Consider the following 16,412-nt stretch of genomic DNA (forward strand, 5'->3'; position numbering starts at 1 on the left):
TATTTTTGGAGTGGTGCAAAAGACTTGACACACATTTAATTAACTTAGAGGTCATAAGATCCTTAAATAAGGATGAAAGAGTAGAAACAGAAAGATTATGGGGAAGTAATGTCGTGTGGAATTTAGGAAGAGAGACTTGTACAGATATATGTATTTTGTATAGGGACTCATTTAAAATACTTGATGTGACGTTATGGTGGAAGTTAAAAAAGGGTGATTGTGAAATGGAGTTCAGGGAAGAGTTAAGACAGGCACTGGGAGGCAGTTAAGAGTTACCGAATAGCTGGGTAACTACAGCATTGCCAGTAAGGGAGACTGCTACAAAGGTGCTTGGTATGACATCTGCACAGAGGAAGGAGGACAAGAAGACCTGGTGGTGGAATGAGGAAGTACAGGAGAGTATACATAGGAAGAGGCTGGCGAAGAAGTGGGATTGTCAAAGAGATGAAGAAAGTAGACATGAGTATAAGGAGATGAGACGCATGGCAAAGAGAGAGGTGGCGAAGGCTAAGGATAAGGCATATGGAGAGTTGTATGAGAGATTGGACACTAAAGAGGAAGAAAAGGACCTGTACCGATTGGCTAGACAGAGAGACAGAGCTGGGAAAGATGTGCAGCAGGTAAGGGTGATAAAGGATAGTGAGGGAAACATACTCACAAGTGAGGAGAGTGTGTTGAGTAGATGGAAAGAGTACTTTGAAGGGCTGATGAATGAAGAGAATGAGAGAGAGAGAAGGTTGGATGATGTGGGGATAGTGAATCAGGAAGTGAAACAGATTAGCAAGGAGGAAGTAAGGACAGCAATGAAGAGGATGAAGAATGGAAAGGCTGTTGGCCCAGATGACATACCAGTGGAAGCATGGAGGTTCTTAGGTGAAATGACAGTGGAATTTTTAACCAGATTGTTTAATGAAATTTTGGAAAGTCAGAGGATGCCTGAGGAGTGGAGAAAAAGTGTTTTGGTACCTATCTTTAAGAATAAGGGTGATGTGCAGAGCTGCAGTAACTACAGAGGAATAAAATTGATCAGTTACAGCTTGAAGTTATAGGAAAGAGTAGTGGAAGCTAGGTCAAGAAGGGAGGTGATGATTAGTGATCAGCAGTATGGTTTCATACCAGGAAAGAGCACTACAGATGCAATATTTGCTCTGAGAGTGTTGTTGGAGAAATACAGAGAAGGTCCGAAGGAGTTGCATTGTGTCTTTGTGGACTTAGAGAAAGCATATGACAGGGTGCCTAGAGAGGAGTTGTGGTATTGTATGAGGAAGTCGGTAGTGGCAGAGAAGTATGTAAGAGTGGTACAGGATATGTACGAGGGTAGTGTGACATTGGTGAGGACTGCAGTGGGAGTGACAGATAAGTTTAAGGTGGAGGTGGGATTACATCAAGGATCAGCTCTGAGCCCTTTCTTATTTGCAGTGGTGATGGACAGGTTGACAGATGAGATCAGACAGGAAGCCCTGGGGACTACGATGTTTGCAGATGACATTGTGATATGTAGTGAGAGTAGGGTCCAGGTTGAGGAGACCCTGGAGAGGTGGAGATATGCTTTAGAGAGGAGAGGAATGAAGGTCAGCAGGGCTAAAACAGAATATATGTGTGTAAATGTGAGGGAGGGTAGAGGAATGGTGAGGATGCAGGGAGTAGAGTTGGTAAAGGTGGATGAGTTTAAGTACTTGGGATCAACAGTTCATAGTAATGGTGAGTGTGCAAGAGAGGTGAAGAAGAGAGTACAGGCAGGGTGGAATGGGTGGATAAGAGTGTCAGGTGTGATTTGTGACAGACTGGTACCAGTAAGAGTGAAAGGGAAGGTCTACAAGAAGGTAGTGAGACCAGCTGTGTTATATGGGTTGGAGACGGTGGCATTGACGAAAAGGCAGGAGCTGGATGTGGCAGAGTTAAAGATGTTAAGATTTGCACTGGGTGTGACTAGGATGGACAGGATTAGGAATCAGTATATTAGAGGGTCAGCTCAGGTTGGACAGTTTGGAGACAAAGCAAGAGAGGCGAGATTGTGTTGGTTTGGTCATGTGCTGAGGAGGGATGCTTGGTATATTGGGAAAAGGATGCTAAGGATAGAGCTGCCAGGTAAGAGGAAAAGAGGAAAGCCTAAGATAAGGTTTATGGATGTGGTGAGAGAGGACATGCAGGAGGTTGGTGTGAAAGAGCATGATGCAGAGGACAGAAAGAAATGGAAACAGATGATACGCTGTGGCGACCCCTAACGGGAACAGCCGAAAGAAGACGATGATGACGTTAGTCATAATGAGTAGAGTAAATATTTTAGATATAAGATGGAAAGAACAAGTGTATAGAATTATTACACTTTATGCATACTTTACAAGTAAGGAAAGAGAAAATATGTTTAAGAAAATTCTGGATTATATAACATTAAACATAGATATTATAATTCTAGAGATGACAGAGGAAGGTGAAATGGAAACAGGGTTTTTAGATCATGTTGCCATTTAGATAGAAATTAAAAACAAAGAATATATACAAATAGTAAAAGGAATAAGAGGCATAATGTAAAAAATGGGGGGGGGGGGCGGACTGTTGTGGAGCTTTGGAATTATCATGTAGGTATGAAAGATTTTTTTTAAGATTTGGTAATGGTGGATAGTATTTAAAGAAAAATGTAATAAGTGTTATATGTAGTGGCAGTTGCAGGATAGGAAAGAACTACATAAAGATTATGGTAAGTTAAGTAATGAGACATTTAATAATATTGAAGTAAATGATGGAAAATATTTTAGTAAATAAAAATATCAAAATGAATCAAGAGAAATTTATTTATTTATTTATTTATATTTGTTGACCGGGAGTGTCGGACTGGACGTAGGTCCATTTTCAGCAGAGGCCCGGGGAGAAAAGCTCCACAGTTAAAATAAACAGACAGTAGTTGCATTGGATTACATAGTGATTAACAATTTACATAGCAATTACTTACAACATATTTACAGATGAAGGACATAGTACATCAGTAGACAGCTAGAATCTTTATCTGTGAAGTACATAACAGACATTAACAAATCAATCAAAACTAAAAAAAGTACGTGGATGGTGTCACCTTCGTGTGTTGAACTGAAATCAGCATTGCAATCTACTCTACGGCTTTTTTTTAGTTTTGATTGTTTGGTTTATTTTTGAAAAGCCACACTATTTTGGTATAATTGAGACATTAACAAATGTTGCAAGAAGAAGTTCCTGCTGTATAATAAGTACTGGCTTATGAGCATCTGAGCTTGCTATAATCAAGGTAGTTAGTGGAGTGGAAAGAAAGGTAGTGGTTGGATGGGGAGGGTGGGAGTTGCAGGGGCATAGCCAGCATGTTTTTAGGTGCGCTTTTAGTAAAGTTTTGAAGTGGGTGCATGATGTTACGGAGGTAATTGTGGGTGGAAGAGAGTTCCATAATGTGGCTATGGTGCAAGAGAATAGTGCTTCACCAGCAGAGTTATTGGCTTTAGTGATCTGCAAGTGATTTTTGTTGCTGGATCTTAGTGGTCTGGTGGAGTGATAGGGTTGGAGTAGATTCTGGAGGGATGGGACATTTAGTGGATGATTTACTAGTTTGTGGGCAAGTGAGAGTTGATATCGTTGAAGGAGGTGAGGGAGTTCAAGCCAGCCCAGTTCAGCAAGTGAGAGACAGTGGTGACTACGGTAGGATTCCCCTGTGGCGAATTTGGCGATTTTGTTGTAGCAGGTCTCTAGCTTGTTTAAATCGCATTGCTTTAGGTTGGTATATATTGGACAGGCATAAAGTAGGGTGGAGATAAGGTGGGAATTTGCTATTGAAATCTTTGCTGCTTTGGTGAGAAGTTGCTTATTTCTGTATAGCGCTCCTAGTTTATTGTGGACTTTTTTTATGGTCAAGGATATGTGGATGTCAAATTTTAGTTTATTGTCTATTTCCACTCCTAGCAATTTGGTGTGTTCAGTTGGGTATATAGTGGTGTTGTCTTTTGCTGTGATGTTAAAGTGAGAGTTGTTTTGAGTATGTTTGGTGGGTTGGAAGATGAGTAGTTTAGTTTTGTTTGGGTTGAGTATTAATTGGGCATCGGATAACCAAGTTTCAACAGAGGAAAAGGCTTCCTGTGTGACTTTTTGCAGTTTGGGTAGGGACTGGGCTGAGCAGATGATTGTTGAGTCATCTGCGTATTGTATGAGTGTGCCATGTTTGGTGGCAGAGGCTAGATTATTGGTGAAAATAGAGAAGAGTAGGGGTCCGAGGATGGATCCTTGGGGAACCCCTATGGAGACAGGTAGCTGGGGAGATATGTCATTCTGCCATACAACGGATTGTTGGCGGTCTGACGGGTAACTCTGAAACCAGTTGGTGACCGATTGTGAGAAGGATAGGTTATTGAGGACAGAGATAAGTTGTTTGTGTGGGACCATGTCAATTGCTTTAGATAGGTCTAGGAAAGTAGCAGAGGAGAGATAGCCATTGTTTTTATGCTGAAGGATAGTATTAGTAAAGGAGAGTAAGGCAGTGGTGGTGCTATGGTTTGGTCGGAAACCATGCTGAGTATTGGAAAGGAGGTTGTTAGTAAGGAGGTAGTCTGAGACCTGAGAGTGTATGCATCTCTCTAGTATTTTGGAGAGTGGAGAGAGAATAGCTATGGGGCGGTAATTGGTTAGTTCTGTGGAGGGTCCGCCTTTGTGGAGGGGAATTATATGTGATACTTTCCACAGTGTGGGAACGTAACTTTCTGACAGAGATCGGTTAATCAAGATGTATACTGGGTAGGCCAGAGCATCAGCTGCGATTTGTAGGTATTCACTTGGGAGGTTGTCTGCTGCTAATCTGGTGGGCTTAAGTTTAGTTAAGAGTTTTTTTATGTTGGAGGTAGGTACAGGAGAAAAAGAGAAGTCAGTGGGGAGATTACTAGTTGAAGGTGTGGGTTGGAGGGGGGGGGTTGTGTTGTTTAGCTAGTGATAGTATGTTACAGTAAAAACAGAATAAAAATGCAGTTACAATAAAACATTTCTGGAAATGCAACCTTCTACTATAAACCATGAAGAAACTCCTATTGATAATATAGAACGCTTTTTTTCTTCGATTAAAGACTTAGAGAACGATTTATATAGATTACAGCGCTATATTTGGCAGCGCAAACATTTAGAAGCGTGCATGCACTTTAAAATAGTACCTAGAGGCATGCGCGTTCTGTGCATGCCTACTTACGGGGACATGCACCCTGAATTACTAAAGAAATGGCAAGAATTGAATCTTGAGCTCAGTTACAAGTATATGCAATTGCTAAATGAATATTTTTTTCCCCTTGAACTTGAATTGTTAAATAAGATTGAAAAGCTGAACAGAGATTTACGAGATTCTTTTGAACATCAATTTTGTAGAAACAAATTAGATCATATGTATTTACAAGTACTTGCTTACAGCCAGAAACTCCAACAAATTAAACAGCGTAAGCTGCAAAGAGATTTCAGAGACTTCTCTACTGGCAATGTATTTGTTTGGCCGAGGGGTGTCCATCAACAGTTTACCCCTAACAATGAAGAGATTCCTACTAGTGTTTCACGTTCTATTGAAACAAATATTTCTTCTACTTCGACTGTTTGTCAGACGGAGATAGACGTGGCCAGCGTCACGTCAGACGGAGCTTTTGCCACGCCTCCAGAAGAGTTACCTTCCATGAATGACTGCCTTTCTCCACCTACACCCCTTCCGAATCAAGAAGCCAACAAAAACATTCTTCGTATGGGGGCAATTCCTAAGAACAGCATACAACGTACCATCACACATTTTTTACCGTACCCAATACGGAAGCAAGAGCCGCAAAGACAACGCGTACAGAGCTGGCAAGGGAAGAAACGGAAGTACTCAGGAGAACCTCCACAACAACGGAGACGCCAGAAAAACTAACTGATTTGTTTTTTAACCGCTCCAGGTTAGTGTTAACTGATGAAGAAGCTAGCGTACTCAACAGAGGATTAACGTTTATTCCCTCACAGGGAAGTCACTTAAATGAAACTCTTTTAGAATTAAGAATGTTTGTGAGATCTGTAGCTTTGAAGCTACATTTTGACAATAAATTTCAAGCGGAATCAAACGCTAATGATTCATTTAGCTTTAAGAAGAAAAGCGTTTTTACACCTATTTTACCAACACATGTAGAATGTTTTTTAAAAGTCTGTGAACAGAATATTTATGAATACTTTTTTGATGGTCATAAAAAATGTTGCTATTTTAATTTAAGTAATGAATATACTTCTTTAAGATCATTACGTAATGATGCCACCCTTAGTTTTAAACCAGCAGACAAAGGGGGTGGGGTTGTAATATTTGATGCAGAAGAATACAACCAACTCATGCTCATGATGTTAAGCAATGGACAAACATATTTAGAAATAACGCAAGAGACCCTTAACAAGATTTGTAGAGATATAGCTGATAACCTTTATGATATGTTAATGTGCCAACAGATAGGAAAAAGTTTGTATGATTATTTTATTAATGAAAGTCCTAGAATACCAATAATCAAAGGTCTACCCAAGATACATAAACATGTAGAACCTCCACCTATGAGACCTATCGTCTCAGGAGAATTTTGGGCCACAGAAAATATTTCCATTTTTCTTGAAAAAACATTGAGACCCTTGGTAAATGATATTCCAACCATTTTAAAAGACACATACACACTTTTAAAACATATAGATCAACTGAAAGAATATCTTTCAGTGGATACACATTTATTAATTACTTTAGATGTTTGCAATTTATTTACCTGCATTCCAAATGACCATGGAATTCAGGCAGTAAGGGAATTGATCTCATATAGAGGGAATTTCAGCAGAAATAAACAGACACTTATTTGTCAATTGCTTGACATTGTCTTGTCTAATAATGTTTTTTTGTATGGGGAAACTATATATCATCAAAAATGGGGGGTAGCAATGGGAACTCCATGCGCCAACACATACGCAAATCTTGTAGTCTTTCAATGGGAACTAACCTTTTTATTTAATCATCCACTATTTGAAAAAGTTACACTATATGAAAGATTTGTGGATGATATATTAATTGTATGGAGAGGTACATTGGCAGAATTTCAAACTTTTTTAAGTTACCTTAACACTACAACTACTTTTTTGAATTTTACTATGGAAGCCTCTAACTATACAATTAGCTTCCTAGATATAAATTTAAGCATTAAAGAAGGACGTTTTACTTCAAGTCTTTATAGAAAAACATGCTGGAAAAATACTATACTAAACTTTGATAGTATGCATCCACGGCATGTATTTCCAGCTATTATCAAGAGTCAATTTATTAGAATAAACAGATTGTGTAGTGAGCCAGAAATGAAACTAAAGGAGACAGAAAAAATGGTAAAATTGTTCCTTGAAAGAGGCTACAACAGTAAGTTGGTGGAGACAATTAGAGAAGAAGTTTTTCCATCAACCCCCCCTGAGATGTTAGTTAACAAGCATATTAAAACTCATGATATAAAAACTAGGCCATGCAATGTTAGAATTATAGACAAGCAGGAAAATATGAAACATTCTACCACAGCAAGATATATTATGACATACACTAATGACAGTGAAATTATAAAGTGCATTATCCAGAGTAATTGGAAAATTTTAACTGTAGATAAAAAAACTACAGATATAGTAGGTACTTATCCGAGATTTATCTATAAGAATAGTAAAAATTTGAAACAACTATTATGCTCGGATTTCAAGGCAAATATAAATTTAGATAGAAAAGAAATACAGAGACTAGGAACATTTCCATGTGGACGATGCAGTATGTGTACATATATAGTTAGTAAACAGGATTTCATACACCCAGCATTAAATTATACATTTGTTCCCAAATTTGAGGCAACATGTGTAACAGAAAATCTTATATACTTGGCCACCTGTGAAAAATGTTCAGCATTTTATGTAGGAATGACGAAGAGGAAATTGAAAAATCGAGTATATGATCATACCTATGATATAAGGCGTACAAATGAACAGAACGCCTTAGCAAAACATATCATGGAATATAAAGACCATCTTTTTAAATTTAGAGTTTTAGAAATAGTAAGAAATAATAGAAGAGAAAAAGATAATATCAATCTACTAGAGACCAGAGAAATATACTGGATTTTTAGATTGAGAGCACATCAATTTCCGGGAATCAATCAATATGTATCTATCAAACCAATACTCAAAAAAAGAAGATGATTCAGTACTCTTATGGGCAATATGTACATATATACAAAAATGCATATGTATATATATGCATATATATATTTTTATATATATATTTTTTATTATATTTAATTATTTCATATTTGGTCATATACATTTCTTTTTCCTATTTACACTACTGTATAAATAAAATCTAAAATATTCATACTGCATCATAGAGATATATATATATTTTTACACACACTTTTTAAGCATAATGCTTCATTATTCAAAATTTTCTTGTAATATTTCATGTATTGTTAATCAATTCATCCATCTATTTACATATTTATGTATTTATTTATTTATTTCACAAACATTTGACTAGTTATATGTATTTACAACCAAATATCTGTTCATGGTTTATTCTTTGTTTTTATAGACATGAATTTAACAGCATAGAGTTATTTGTTTGACAGTATGTTGATTATTGTTGTTGGTTTTAATATATAAAAAATTTGTCATTTTTATTCTTTTTTAAATTCGTTAAATATTTTAGCTGCTTTAAATGTTCACAGCTCTATTTAAGCTATTCAGCTTCTTAACAAAAACTATTGTATTTAATTCAACCACCCAGTCCTTTAAAAACTTGTAGTAGGATAGATTTTACTAATTTGAATAATTAATTGGTTAATTATAGCATTGGATGATTGATCTAAATGAATTCAATGAGTATAGAGTGTTTAAATGAGTGGTTTAACTATAAGCATTAGGATCTGAAGAAGCATACATAGTGTATGTGAAAGCGCTTATCCACCTTGTTCGTTTGTGAAATAAAAGTTTTATGTTTTGAAGAAATTACGTCTACTGCTGCTTTGCCTTGGAACTATAGAAATTGACTGTTTCCGTGACTGCTCACCAGTTTTATTGTTTCCTAGTGATAGTATGGTTTGTGTGAAGTGTGTGTTGAATGAGGTAGCAATATTTTCTGAGGAGTGAGAGATGTTAGGAGGAGGGGTACTGACTTTACCTGGGTGGAGGATGGAGTTTATGGAGGACCAGAATTGTTTGGGGCTGTGTTGAGAGGAGTCTAGGGCAGACTGGTAGTATTGGAATTTGTCCTGTTTTATTAGCTTTTTTACTCTATTGCGTAGTTCTAGGAATTTCTGTCTAGTTGAGGGGGTTTTGGTTTTGCGCCAGTGCTCCCAGGCGTTATCCCTGTTTTTCATTTCTGACTTAGTGGTTTTCTGTAGCCATGGGGAGGGTTGTGCTTTGATTCTGGAAAGTCTTATGGGGGCATGGTAATTAAGGATGCTCAGGAAGGTAGTATTAAAAAATTCAACTGCGTCATCAAGGTTGAGGTACTTTAGAGTATGCCAGTTATTGAGGGATGAGATGAATGTGAGTGGGTTAAAGTTTATTTTTTTACGTATTTCACGGTAGATGACAGGTTTAGCTTGGTATAGGTATTTTTTGAGTAGGAATGTTGGGGAGTGATCACTGAGGCTATCTGATAGGCAGCCTGTTATATATGACTGGGGGCTCTTACTGATTAGTATCCAGTCCAGGGTAGTGTGCTTGCTGGAGTTTTTATTTATCCTGGTTGGCGACTGGACTAGTTGGGTGAAGCCATGAAGGTTTACATGATGGGTTGGATGGTTGCCAGAACAGGATTGCCAGTCAATATTGAAATCACCTAAAATGATAGTTTCTTGGGGGAGATGGTGGGTAGACCAGCTGAGGAGGTTTTCTAGTGGAGGGATGTTTTGGCCAGGTAGGAAGTAGCATCCAGTTATGTTGATGGTTTTGTTTTGTTTTATTTTGAGGTTGGTATATATTATTTCTTCATTGCCTATTTGTGGAGCTGATGATTTTAAGATCTGGATGTTTAGATGCTATTTAAATATTATAGCTACACTGCCTCCTTTTTTGTTTAGCCGGTCTACTCTTAGTATGCCATAACCTGTGGGGAGTATTTGCTCACTGGTAATGCGAGGTTTTAGCCAGGTTTCTGTCAGGATGACTATATCTGGGGAGTACAAGTCTATGGTGACAAGGATTTCATGGACTTTGTTGGCTATACTTCTAATATTTAGGCTTCGTAGAAGGAAGTCACTTGGCTTTCTATTGGCTGTAATATGGGAGAAGTTGTGGTTTCTAGTCTGATTATGAGGATTGGGGTTGGAGATGGTAGGGCCAGGGTTGGGGTAGATATCTCCACTTAGGGCTATTTTAGATATGCATGAGGTTATTAGTTTTCTCAGTTTTTGAATGTGTTTGTTTATAAGGGAAACTTTATGATTGTGCTCTTTGGGTAATAGGTATGGTGGGAGGGTTACTGTGAAAAGTTGTGGGGATGCTTTATGCTTGAGTAATATAATTGGTAGAATATGTGGGGGGTGCATAGGGATGTTTCTTGAGTTGGTGGGAGGGGAGCTGAGTGAGGGTGAGACATGAGTGGTGGTGTGAGTCGTAGTACAGTAGTAGTGGTTGAGTGGGGGAATGATGGAGCTTTGGTAGGATGTAAGATATGCAAGGAGAGTGCATGCTGTGAGCATAGGTAAGGTATACTTGTACATGTTAGTTGAGGAGGTGTGATAGTAGTGGGAAGATGGAGGAGGTAGTGTTGGGTTAGTGCTGTGGTTCGCTACTGGAAAGATGGGAGGGGTTTGTGAGTGTAATAAAGGTGGGACCACTGGGGGTGGGAGGGAATATTGGGCAGGGTGGGGAGCGAAGTGGGTAGAGACCCTGTTAGTTGCTCTTATGAGGGGGGCTGAAAACAATCGGGTAACAGAGTTAACTGATAAATGAACATATGATAGTGACAAGGGTGGTTGTAGCTGTAAAAATGGTGCCTGCCACAGGTAATATTTATTAACTTTGGGATTGTCTTAAGGTAATAAACAGGGAAGGGGGAGGGGAGAACAAGGGTGTGAGCAGGCAGTTCTTTGTACTGCTGCTAATGAGCCAAAGCAAAGACAAGTTTGTGTTTAAGAAACAATCACAATTGACCAAGGACTGCTCTGAAACTGTAAGTCATTTCTTAGCCATTTGCCAGGTGGAAAAACAGGATAACCTTGTATCAGTAGGCTACTGTGGTCTCAGTTTAAATTAACAAACACACAGTATTGATCAGTTATGGATACTATTTGCTAATAGAAGGGAATAAGAGAGAAAGTGGAAGATGAGTGTGTGTGAGGGGGCTGCTTACAAGCCAAAGCAGGGTGCTCTCCAGGGGAAAATGAATATTGGCTCAAACAGGTAGACACATACTCAAAGTTAACTTTAGCTGTTTGCAGACAGTTCAGACAGAAAATTAAATATCTGTTATACAAACACAGATTTTTCTTGCAAGGTAGAAAAGAGGTGGCTTTATATTTGAGTAAAATAGTTAAAAGTTAAAGAAAGTAATAGTATAATGAGAGAGATGAAAGATGTAACAGGTACAATTCAGAACAGACAAGAAAAATAATGGAAGTGGTGGTAGAGTATGTAAAAAATGTATAAAGAAAGAAAAAGAGAGAGAGAAAAAAGCAGTGGATGGTAAAAATGTTTTAAACTTCTGATAATAGAATTAGAAACAGAAGTACTTTTAAAGGAAGTTGACAGAATATTAGCAGCAGTCAGTATAGAATTGGCAAGGGGACCTGATGGGTTAGAGTAATCATATGTATAGAGATATGGCGGGTCTATGTTATGTTAGTGAAACAGCATTACAGTGACTGCCGTTTCGCCAACACATATGGACTGAAATCTTAAAAGAGCGAAACCCCAGTTCACTGATTTTTTTTTTCCCATGGAAAAAATTGGTGAACCAACAAAACACAACATACCATTTAAAACATTGCAAAGTGGGGGGCTTCGCCCTCTACAACCCCCCTAACTAAATATACTAACTCCAGGATTGCACTACAGTTGGGTAAAGGGCAATGTCATGGCTCAGGCCAAGTGATTTCTTTCCGTGGGAAAGAAATCACTAACCTGAGCTTTCGCTGTTTCCGATTTCGATCTATATGTGTTGGCGAAATGGCATTCGCTGTAATGCCATTTCGCTGACATGATATAGACCCGATGTGGCAGTATTGCAAAAAAAAAAAAAAAGTGTTTTTTCGAAGTGTTGAATGCATGGTTAAGACCTTAAGTATAAAGTATTATATAGCAATATCCTGAAGTTTATATGGAAAAAAGGGGGATAGAAAGGAAATGCAAAACTGCAGATGGGTGGTATTAAATAATACCGACTAAAAGATTTTTATGAAAATCGTACAGAAGAGAATGGAAGTTAAGATTCATAACATAATAGAGAAAAATGTATAGTGTTAAAGGGGAAGGAATGTGTATATATATATATATATATATATATATATATATATGTATGTATATATATATATATATATATATATATATGTACACACACACATATATATATATATATATATATATATATATATATATATATATATATGTATACACGTGTATGTATATATATGTAGAGGGAAGAACAAATGAAAACAGTTATTGGAGATTTTAATCAAAGCTTTTGATTCTATACAGTATGAAATATTGTGAGAGATATTTCAGTTGTACAATATTGGTACAAAAATAAAAAAGGTGGTGTGTGCATTACTGTTTATGAATATAATATAATAAAGGTTTTGGTAAATGGTTGGTTAAGTTAGGAAATAAGTATGAAGATGGATATAAGACAAGGCTGTCTGTTAAGTAGCTTAATTTTTGTACTAGTAACTAATGCAGTTTTTAGCTTGTATAAATTGATATGAAGAAACAAGGATGTCACTAAAGAAAATATTAGTATACCTATTTTGTCCGCTTATACAGATGATATACTTTGTAAAAGAAATTCAAAATGAGTGATAGTAGTATTGAACTATTTAGAAAAATGTGTAAATGTCATAGGTCTGTATTTGAATAGAGAAAAGAGTAGGTCTGGGGTATATTGGGAAGATAGGGAACTTTCAATTTAATATGGAAAACATTTTTGGGAATGCACTTTGGAAAGCAGGAAGTAAGACTTACAGTGGTAGAAAATGAGGACTACATGTATGTTTTCTAAGCTCATAGGTCATAGGTCATTGGCCCTAGGGCCTATATAAGCCTAGGCAAAAATGTACCCTGGCTTTCGCCACCCAAGAAAATTATTTTCCTGTGCCCCTGTCGAGCAGAGCCACAGAAGTGATCCCTCGGGTGAATTTCCTATTTCCTATCCAATCGTCAAGATTTTTCTTGAATAGTTCTAATGAGGAGCTCTGTTTGACATAGATAGGTAGTCTGTTCCAGAGTATGGGAAGTCTCTGGGACAGGAATCTATCCCTCCAGCATGTTCTGTTTATTGTGGTGACAAGGTTTAGGTCCTTAGAGCGTGTAGCTCGGAGGGATTGGGATTTCTTTAAGTGGAGCATGTCCAACAGCTCTGGGTTTGACATAGCTTTGTATGTTAGGCAGAGATCGCTTCTGAGTAGGCGAAATGTGACGGAGTAAAGCTAGAGTTTTTTTAGATGGTCTGTGTAGGGCATCTGTTTGAGGCCAGTAATCCTCTTTTTGAGGTATTTCTGTGGCCTTTCCAGTTGTTGCAGATGTCTTGTGAGGTACATACCAAAAGGGGCGTTGTACTCTATAATGGGTCTAATGAGTGATGAGTAGAGGGGAACAATGACCTCTTTTTTCCTGGATGAGAAACCTTTTGTGATGAGGTGAGCCACGTAGAAGGATTTCCTGACCACTGTGGCGATGTGATTATCAAAGGCGAGACTACTGTCCACCTGTGTCCCAAGGTCTCTTATCACATTTTCGGCATTAAGTAGACTACCAGCTATGTGGTAGCTCATGGGTACAGAGTTTTTATCAAAGGGGATGACAATACACTTTTTGGCATTGAGCTTCAGGACATGGCTGACACCAGGTATCTGTCTCAGTGAGGCCCTTTTGTAGTATGTCCACATCATTAGGAGTTTCAATTATGGCTCCTAGTTTGCAGTCATCTGCAAACTTTGTTAGCCAAAGACCTTCTGTGTTAGCCTGTACTTCAGAGAAGTAGATGCCAAACAGGAGAGGACCCAGGACTGAACCCTGTGTTACTCCACTTGTCACTGGTCTGAAGTCGGACTTGGAGTCTGCTACTTTCACAATGTGGGTTCTGTCCGTGAGCCAGTTTGCAACCCATTTTGTGAGATAGGGATTTATACCTAGTTTAGTGAGCTTATCTATAATTCCAGAGTGGGGGATGGTGTCGAAAGCCTTGGCGAGGTCTAGATAAGCTGTGTGAACCACTTTACCCTAATCTATGGCTTTGGTGACTGCTTCAAAGAAGTCAATCAGGTTTAGGAGACATGATCTGCCTTTTACAAATCCGAACTGGGTAGGGTCCAGAGTTTGGAGATTACCCATGTCTTTGTTTATGAGTTCCATGATGATGCGTTCAATGGCCTTGCAGACCAGGCAGTGGAGTGGGATAACTGTCGCGATGCGCCTTTCAGTGGGCACAAAGCCTGAAGTGAGGCTATGATTGAACATGATACTTCGGTGGGGTGCCAGTTCATTCTGTATTTGGTGTAGAACGCAGCCTGGGATTTTGTCAGGTCCCATGGATGCTGTGTTCTTGGCTTTGGAGAGTGTGTTTTTTACCTGTGCAGCTGTGATTACAGGAACTTTGCATTCTTCCGGTATAGAGATGGACTCTCTAGGGGGTGAGAGGGGGGTAAGGTTAGCACTGAACCTATCTGCCAGGATGTTGGCAATATCAGTTGGTTCTGTATATTTAGTGCCATTGTGCTATAAATCAGAGCAGATCTGAGTGTTGCCATTGAGATTCTTGACATAGCTATAGAATGCTTTGTGGTTGTCTTTAGAGTCAATGGCAATTGGAAAACATTTAGATACTTATTTAAGAAAAAGATTTATTTAATAAAATCAGTGTAAATGGCATATTTAGCGTGTGTATTTAGTCTCTCATTAGAATATGAAAAAGAGATTTGCAGCATTGTATTCTTGCTTATATAAGATTATAGGTTAAGCCCAGTTAAAAGAGGGACTTTATATGTTGAGAAAGAGGGGGAAGATTTAGGACTAATCAGTCCAGTGGTGTATGTGGCTTCATTAAATCTATATAAAGTTCTTAAGAAGTTAAAAGATAATAATGAATTATTAACTGAAATATTAAAAAGAAAATATGACAGAATGGAAGTTAGTTCTGAGTTTTCAAAGATCAAGATACAGTATAAATACTGAAATACAACTTTATCACAAAAAGATATTATGGAAAAAAATTAAGTGACTTGAAATATTTTAATGATATAAAGTATGTGGATGATGTTAACATGGACATGACTGAATACAGTTTTTTATGGAAATAGAAGCAAACAGTGTGTGTGCGAGACTGATAAAATGTTTGTTGAATTATGGATTATTTGGAGTCAAAGGGTGAAGGAAATAATGTTTAATGGGAAATGGGTCTTGGTAGCAGTGCTAGAAAAAATAAGATTCTGGATTTGGAAAATGGAGTGGGGATCAAAAAAGGAATTAGAATATTGGATTTCTGTATAAATGAAAGACAAATAATATGATGTATATAATATTGCAGTGTGTAAATGTACATATTGTAAGTATTATGTAAATACTATAAATATGCTTAAAATAAAGGACCCCTACTCTTTTTCGATAGGTGCTGAGGCTCTTTTACATCCACCTGAGCTACCACCAACTGAAGCAGATGAGGCCTTGGTTTAAAGTGTCATCTGAAGGATGGCACACTCATGAGTGCAACACCCTTTATACTGCATGGCAGTATCAGCAGTCGATCTACCTGGTGTAGGACTGAAACCCACAGACTTCTGCATCAAAGGTGAGTGTGCTAAATGTTGCGTATTGACATTGAGTTTTTTGAGAATATGAGGAACATTATAGCCTCTTTTCCATCTTCCGAGGTAACTGAGGGAAAATCTTCTCTGAGTACACTGATTGCTTCGCCTCAAGTAATCCAACATTCTTTGAAATGTGCTTATGGCTCAACTTTTGCCTCTTACTGAGTAGTTGCTACTGAAATGGTTTCATTCTCAAATTTACCTTAGGATGTCAAAGGTGAAATTTTGAATTCTCCATGTGATTAGGGATGTTGTTTTTGGACCATCTGGTGATGAGGTTCTGAAAAAGTATGTTGAGGTAAGGAAAGGAAAGGAAACTGATTCAAAAGTTGATTAAAATTTTCAACCTTCCTTCTCTAAATTTGTTAAAGGTTTCATATCGACCTCAGG

General features: G+C 37.9%; 1 protein-coding gene across 3 annotated transcripts in view; it reads left to right on the plus strand.

Annotated features, from left to right (window-relative positions):
• Positions 1–16,412, plus strand: part of PHF3 (PHD finger protein 3) — a 2,404,159-nt gene that overhangs the window by 326,517 nt on the left and 2,061,230 nt on the right. The window contains exon 1 of one of the 3 annotated variants that reach the window (XM_044063856.1): positions 15,839–16,003. The exons of the other annotated variants lie outside the window; for them this stretch is intronic. The gene's annotated coding sequence lies outside the window, so the exon portion shown is untranslated. Of the gene's footprint in view, positions 1–15,838; positions 16,004–16,412 lie in introns of those variants that run through there. 3 annotated transcript variants of the gene reach the window in all.

The sequence above is a fragment of the Protopterus annectens genome, chromosome 2.part2 (assembly GCF_019279795.1).
Source record: "Protopterus annectens isolate FY-2018-M chromosome 2.part2, PAN1.0, whole genome shotgun sequence".
Taxonomy (NCBI): Eukaryota; Metazoa; Chordata; order Ceratodontiformes; family Protopteridae; genus Protopterus; species Protopterus annectens.